Source organism: Ptychodera flava, chromosome 7 (genome assembly GCF_041260155.1).
Source record: "Ptychodera flava strain L36383 chromosome 7, AS_Pfla_20210202, whole genome shotgun sequence".
Lineage (NCBI taxonomy): Eukaryota > Metazoa > Hemichordata > Enteropneusta > Ptychoderidae > Ptychodera > Ptychodera flava.
The window spans coordinates 18,023,643-18,031,931 of NC_091934.1; the positions used below are offsets into that span (position 1 = coordinate 18,023,643).

Genomic DNA, 8,289 nt, shown 5'->3' on the forward strand with positions numbered 1-8,289 from the left:
CCATTGCTTCGTTTAATAACCAGTTAATCCCTAATTGACAAGAGGAAATTCAAGACCATATTTGAATAGTAGTATATATTGTCCTCAAAATTACTCTATCACGGCCCAAGTACTCATTGCCTTCAGCAATACTGCCTTGTTTTCATTATTCTATTTTCAAACCAAAGTTGGTTCGTGTAAATGTGCTGACTGAAGGACGTGTAAAGAAGTGTCACTGCTCTCTGATGTGAACCATGCCTACACGTTTAGCAGGTGAATAATGAACGGCAGCCGTGCTCGTAAAATGGTAACCCCCGCGGAAAAGTACAAAAAGTGCAGTATTTCCTGCACATATACATCTTGAACATAAAAGAAACAAGCATGAGTACATTAACTTAAATGCTCAACACACTATGGCCGACATTTTGTTTTCCTAATCTTTATTTTCTATGTCATGTGATTAGTTTTTGAAAATGGCGGGAAATCGAAAATGATGTTAAAACTTATGGATTAACATGCCACTTTCGACACTAATGACAGTGTTTTACACGTGTTTAGTCTTTAATGGGTCTCTTTCAAGGAAAACTCTTGCAAAAATGAAAATATTTTGAGATCGGCTTATTACACATTCGCAACTATTAGGGCTTTAAGTGGCCAATTACGGTCGATTAAACGTTGCATTTACAACTTTACCTGTATGAACAGATCTTTCTTGGTTCCTAAAACGATGACAGGTGGGGCAGCTGCTGTCTTATCACTTCCGTCCAGTTGTTGGCTAGCATGTGTGTGTATCGAGTTCATCCAAAAACTCAGAAACTCTACGAAGGTTGGTAAATCGGACGATGTGATTATAATACCACTCTTACCAGCAGTTCACTGTACACTAACTAAGAGGTAAAACGCTGCAACGTTTCCTTAAATCTCACTCATAGTATTTATTCGTCATTGAATAATACAAAATACAATTATACTACCGTTGTTCGACAAACAAAGCCATAACAGACGACATGGTCAAATTGTATCAATATTGACTGGTTGTTGGAAAATCTACAGGTATATCGCAGTGTTACTTACGCTCTTGTGTCCAGTTTTCACCGTCGTCAGACAAAACATCATTCAGAGACTGAGTGAGATCGATGACAAGGATGTAAATAACCCGACTTGCAAGGAACACCTGAGAGAGAGAGAGAGAGAGAGAGAGAGAGAGAGAGAGAGAGAGAGAGAGAGAGAGAGAGAGAGAGAGAGAGAGAGAGAGAGCTTTTTAAGGCTCCCGCGCATGGTGTTCGATCTTTGGTGCGAACACGCATTTCCACGTTAATAACCGTGCAAAAGGTTGAACAATTGTGAACGTGACTGATCAACAGTTTTAAGGCTCCATTCGCAGTAACTTACAGGGTATTTTCCAATATTTCTTATTTTCCCCTAAAACATTTACATTGTACTTGTTATAAACCTTTCCGAAATGCCTTATGTTCAACTTGTCGTTGTATCCTTTATTTGTCTACTATCCAATGTCATTGTTGACAACTGAAATTGAGCGTTGATATCACCAATATTGTATAAAATAACCATGAGTTATGTTTGCAAGGCTAATATTTTGTATTTGAAAACATTTTATGGACACGAAAAAGAATGTTTACTTGTTTTCTGGAAAATGAACGTTGGGAATATTATCAAAAAGCACTGGTATTGTCCCTTTTATGGTCATATATAATTCTCCAGCTCTGCTTCTGACGAGATACCTTTTCACAGTTTAAGTAATACGTCCAGCATTCCGGTGTTAGTAATGACAAGGTTAATATTTCATACAGTGTAACTAATAAGAGCAGTATTAGCTTATAAGAAAGATAGCAGTATCATCTCATTTTTCATTAATTATTTCGACATTAGCTGTACAGAAATAGAGGATGCTGATGTCCCTATTCAATTTCTCTTTCAATGTAAGTGTTGGAACAGCAGTGAGACCAACCTGATGGGTTATATAATACACATTTTGGCCTGCGAAATCCCATAAATTGAAGTAAACGTCAGAATCATCCTTTTCCCCATCACTTTGTTTGTTAAGTGTAACTCGATCCAACTGCCCTTTCAATCTGTCATGAACTTGGGATATTCGTTCTCCTTTCAGTTTCACTTCATCCAGTACATCTGCGACTTTGGTAGATTCAGCTTCACGAACAGAGCGACTCGTATCTACTCCGCGTGTGAGGGTATCCGCCAGAAGCTTCTGCGTCTCTTCGATGGATTTACAGCCTTTGTATTCGGCATGACAGTCTTTGTAAAACCATAGAATTATAGATTGTATCTATAAAATTTTATTTAAAGCTGCTATCATAAATATCTGGATTTTTTATTTGTTTCCCTGTATTTTTCCCCTTTGAAACTTTTGAAAATTTTAACTAATTTTGATGAAGTTGAGAAACAATAGCGCCTTTAATATCCGTTTGTCAACTGACTGATTTAGTGTATATATTTCATAGCGACGTCACCTATTTGTTGAAGAAACACAGATTTCATGATATCGTCCGAGATTCCGTGCAAAAGACCCGTACATCTGAATTATGGGAGTGATATGGGACAGAAATTGTTCCCGTTGTTGCTTTGGGTGACGTACTCTCACAAGTTTGAATGACTGCATTTCAGATATATTAATCTTTTCGAAAATAAAGCTGAGACATCCTCGCACAGATAATTCATTTACAGGAAAATGTGGATCCACTGCACATGGTAGTCTATGAGAAAACTAAGAATATTTTTTCCAATAACACTAGCAATCCGTACATTTATAGATGTTTGTAAATTGACTATATATATTGATTTATCAACTATAGCCTCTATAACTTGCTATATCTGTACATTTATAAGTAAGCCAAACTACAAATGAAGGTAAACATTATATTGCCTTTTTTATTTTGAATAGCCAATTGTACTTCAAGTAGTTTATAGAAGTGTTTATTGTAAAAGTGAGCTTTTTTCCATCAAATAATTCAAAGGTTAAACATTATTGATTTTAAAGTTCAAAAGTCAAACGAGAAGTTATGTGCATATTAAGATATTATTGATATGGACTATCACATGCATGGTGAGGGCCACTATTTTTGCACGTGGAAATAAGGATGGCCGCTTGTTTTCTCGCAGACACTTTTTAAGGGTAACTTTTTTTCGCACAGCGTCAATTTGAAAAACTCCAGCCCCCCTGTAGCTTGTGTCTAGTCTCTAATGACCCTTTCTTTTTGGCGAGCTCGACGAATGAAATCATCGGGTACATCATCAATGAGTTTGAACGCCATGGTCGATGGTGTGTGTATAAAAGGAGAAAGATGGTGGCTTTGCTAATTATGCAGAATGCGTCGGAAAAATCAAGATGATGATTACAGTTGGGATGCCATGATTACCTTAGCGATCAATATGATTGCTTTTTTATGCAATCTATCATACTTTATACTACGTTTCGTGATGCTATAGACAGAAAAAGATGAGCAGCGACTGTTTAGTGATTTACTTTTTATCGAATGATTGTGCAGTAGTCGCTCAACCAAATGTTGAAAATGCCTATTCTTCCACGTCGCAGTGACATTGGATAGTAATACGTTGTATATTCTCATCTAATGACGTCATCATTTGGGAGTGTTCTCCAGAATCGAGTGCCATTGTTTTGTATTGCACGAAATGGTTTTCTACTTTTTCGTCTTCAAAATTTCTAATTGTGAGCTTTTCAGAAAAAGGCAAGTACTTTTTGTTACTCGTTAAACATTATAGTCTATGGTCACTATTATATGCACTACCAAATAGATGGCTGCTGTCCGATAATAACGACGTAGTATTTGGCAATTACGATACTTGCGATACTTAAATCATACGGTTCTATTCAAAGTTGAATTAATGGGTAGTTTTCTTTACTTCGTAAGATTTCTTTTTGGAAACATCGGCAACTTAATCCTCCGCGAAGCAGTTCTTTCTTATACATACTTTAGTATGTACAGCATAAGCAATGCAGGTGTAGGGTACCTTCTGTTTAGCCTATGGCCAGCCATTTCAGGTAGTGTTAGGCAATGCTAACTCTATGCCCGTAAATTATCCACTTTTTCTATCAGGACTTATTACAAAATGTCATTTCTCAGTGAAACTAATCATAACATTTGTTGTGTAACTTCAGATAGTGCTCCATATATTTCGAAAAGCGGCGTAGATATGTTATTTTGTTCCGAGTTGGCCGTGTGAGGCACGAAGGTGCTGTAGTTCCCATTGGCTGACCCTCTGTATATTTTCGACAGTCCCCCATGCTGTTGAAGATACACAATAATAGTGTAACTTATGTCCCACTTGGTCGTGATTTACCACGTTATCACTGGTTGATGATGAACTCGACCTGCATTTCGAATATTTTTCGTACAAGGTGTGTTTAGCACTATCGGCCTATCAGCACTACATTATTATTAAATACAAACAAAACTTACCCTTGATTATCCATTCTGTGATATCAATGCTATAGATTTCAGCGCCATCAGTGGTCAAATACCTTGCTTCATGGGGCTCATTGAATAGGCTTCGCTTTGTTGATGTCTTCCCCGCTCCATAGGCACCGACTAGCATAATTCGTCCTCTGAAGATCTTCTTGTGGGTTTCTGGACTTTGTGATGATTGGTATAGACTTTTGAAAAAATCCTAGTAATAGAAAATGAAGAATGGTGACAAATTACGGCATATTGCCGATGTTTTGTGAATGTTGAAATAGTTTTCTGTCAGAGTACATTGACGTTTACGATGTTACGCAGGTCAAATATGGATAATGAGGCACTTTATTTCGTATTTACATATTGGATGTATTGCACGGCGGGAGAGCTCTGACCTGCATACAGTGAAAGCAGCACCTGTGCTGATTGGCGTGGCACCAACCAGCGTTAACTTTATTGGCAAGTATGACATCATATATATCTGGTCCTTTTTACAGCGAGGCCACAGCGATGAAAGGCCAAGGGAGACGTGTGCCTCCCCGTTCCTGTTGTCACTGCTGTCACTGTTGAACTTCTACATGTTCTTCATATGTATTGTGCCATAGACCACATTGTTTCAAGTTAGTGTGGCAAGAGTCAACTTAAGTAGTGCAGAGTTTACGGACTAAGTTGAACTTCAACTGCTATTCAAAGTGATTTCCAAGTCAAAAATTTACAGCCATTGTAACCGTTTCTGTCTTGGACAACTCAACGCACTCGCTTCGTACATGACAAAGGACTTTCCAATAGTTCAATATACTGTCATGTGGAAATCGTTGTGAGTAACCCGACATCTTTCAGTATCTCATGGTGAATCATGCAATTTTTGGTACTTGTTTTACATGTCATATTAAGTGTATTACTTATATATAATATTAACTGTATTACTTTTACTTGTTCAAATTTGTTCCTTTTAGATAAGGTATCCGACAAGATTATGGATTTTATTTTTCTCTGTGTGTTTCTCACTAAATACCAACACTCCAGCTTTCTTTACTTTTTATTTGGCTTGAATTTTCCTTATATTTCGGCGACGCTAACACAAGGACTTATTTATTCTAATCTCCTTCCGTATCATTTAATGACAGATGTGCTATGGCTCAACTTGTAATGCAAAAGGTATATAATTTTTTACAAAAACTTTCATTGATGTTGTGTTGTGGCTGAGCTTACTGTTCTTACCATGGAAATCGTGAGATATCATGAAAGTACATTCTTATTCTTGAGTGCGATTATCAGAGAAAACAACAAGGATCGACCTTCAGCATGATGAAAAGCAAGGATTTCTTACGGCATAGTATCTTGTACAACAGAGACACCAAGGATTATTTCGAGGTCTCTGCCTGACAGTTTAAAGTCTATACTCTGATATGTTACTATAAAAACTTGCAACATTATTGGACTGGATAAAATACTTCACTTAATTCTGTAATTCATACAAACATACTTCCACTCACTATAATCACTGTTTAAGGTCTAAATGAAATGTGTTTGTCATTATGTGGGGGGATCAATATCCTGGTGTCTCTACCTTCCTTATCATTCGGTAGGGTTGAGGATACGATCAGTGGAGAACTTCCAAGAAAATGCTATCTCCTTTCTTAATGAAGAATAATTTTCCAAATTATTTTACAATCAGACTTTAGTAGCATTGCGAGCTTTAAAGTACGATTTCAGAATTTTTAAAAGCAAGTCTATGAATGTGTCCACAAAAGGAAGACATACAAAACTTCACTGACGACTCTCCAGTGGTAAAATCATAATGAATAATCGGGTATCTAAAGTACTGTGGCCAGTGTTCTTCTCTTTCTAATACGTCGACAAATAAAAATGTCCAAAGCGATCGTAGCCTACTTTGACGGTTAAATCAAACCAAGAACAGCCTCCCTAGAGACCATAATTTATGGGTAGATAAATAATCAAAAAGTAACCAGATGTCGATATGTAACCATTCCTTTTGAGGTTTGTAATTTAGCTGATGGTGCAATACTTTAAGGTAGTATGCACCTCGACTTTTGCTCTAACTTTCCTCAAGAATCTTTCAATCATTCTCTTTCAAAATCAAGAATAAAAATAGGGGGTCACCGTGCAAATTTTGGTACTGGAGAAACAAATTACCCAAGATTTACCGATATAAGAAATTCAAAATGGCCGCCATCCCTGTGTTAACTCTATGGAGAAAAATAAACATTTTCGAATTTCGAAAAACTAAGCCATAGCAAAGTTTTCTTTCACCGACAGCTTTAAAATGAACCCCACATGGGGTATATCAGAAGAGAATTGTAAACGTTTGAGAGTCAGAATGTCTGTCCCCGAGGTGCGTTCTACCTTAATCAATAGATTCAAGGGACATTCGGGATAAATATGCTTACCCGACTATTAGAGAGAGAGAGAGAGAGAGAGAGAGAGAGAGAGAGAGAGAGAGAGAGAGAGAGAGAGAGAGAGAGAGAGAGAGAGAGAGAGAGAGACAGACAGACAGACAGACAGACAGACAGACAGACAGACAGACAGACAGACAGACAGACAGATATATTGGGAGAGAGAAACAGAGAGACAGAGAGACCAGGAGCAGAGGAAGAGATAGTCAGGCAAACGGAGCAAAAGGACAGACAGACAGAGAAGATACACACAGACAGACAAAAGAGATGATAGATATAGATACGGAGGGAACAGATAGAGTGATAGGCAAAGAGAGAAACAGACAGACACACATAGATACAGAGACAGAGAAACACAGAGAAAGACATAGAGACAGACAGATAAAGATAGAGACATAGAGAAATACAGAAACAAGAGTAGAGACACAAAGGCGGAGACAAAGAGAAAGAGATGTTTTATACAGTATATTACTGAAATCAATGCTTCTGTGTTTGAATTCTATGGCTTTAAGTCACAAACCTTATAGGGACAATGTATTTGGTATTCAATATAAATCACGCTAAATATATACTTATCGTTAGAGACGTTTATTATTGTAACACTGGGGGTTTTTTTAATGTAAGATTTCTACCAAAGTTGAATTTGAATGTTCATAGAGAGAGAGTAAATCGTCTTGTTGAAAGTAATTATGTTACAACAATTGAGTTGGTATACTATGGTATCACGAGAGACACGATTAAAGCCATTTACTTTATGTTAAGTTATATCTATTGGTTAACGTTTTTATCATTTGGGAAGGTGTTCGAAGAATGAAAATAAATTTTTTATACAGTATTCAACTTTATAAATCAATCACTGATTACAAATATAAAAGTAAGCACAAATACCAAATAGAAAGTGCAAGTTACACTTACTGGCTATTGTTTCAGTAGCATGGAAGAGAGTGAGTGAGTGACAGAGAGAGAGAGAGAGAGAGAGAGAGAGAGAGAGAGAGAGAGAGAGAGAGAGAGAGAGAGAGAGAGAGAGAGAGAGAGAGAGAGAGAGAGAGAGAGAGAGAGGAGAGAGGCAGAGAGACACATAGAGACAGAGACCAGAGAACAGACAGAGAGACAGCCAGCCGGCAAGACAGACAGACAGATGAACACACAGACAGACAAAAAGAGATGATAGATATAGATACGGAGGGGAACAGATAGAGAGATAAGCAAAAGAGAAACAGACAGACAGACAGTTACAGAGACAGAGTGACAGAGACAGATAAACATAGAGAGACGTACAAATAGACAGAAATACAGAAACGAGAGAGAGACACAAAGGAGAAGACAAAGGTAAAGAGGTTTTATACAGTACATGATTCTTTGCTTGAATTCTATGGCTTTCAGTCAAAAACCTTATAGCGACCATTTATGTGGTTATCAAATATGAATCAGGCTAAATT

General features: G+C 37.3%; 1 long non-coding RNA gene across 1 annotated transcript; it reads right to left on the reverse strand.

Annotated features, from left to right (window-relative positions):
* Window positions 1-747: 747 nt before the first annotated feature.
* Window positions 748-2,237, reverse strand: LOC139136139 (uncharacterized). The gene is made up of 3 exons (XR_011553120.1): window positions 1,949-2,237; window positions 1,054-1,153; window positions 748-797 (listed from the first exon to the last, which is right to left on the reverse strand). It is a non-coding gene; the product is annotated as an uncharacterized lncRNA (long non-coding RNA).
* Between the last annotated feature and the right edge of the window lie 6,052 nt (window positions 2,238-8,289).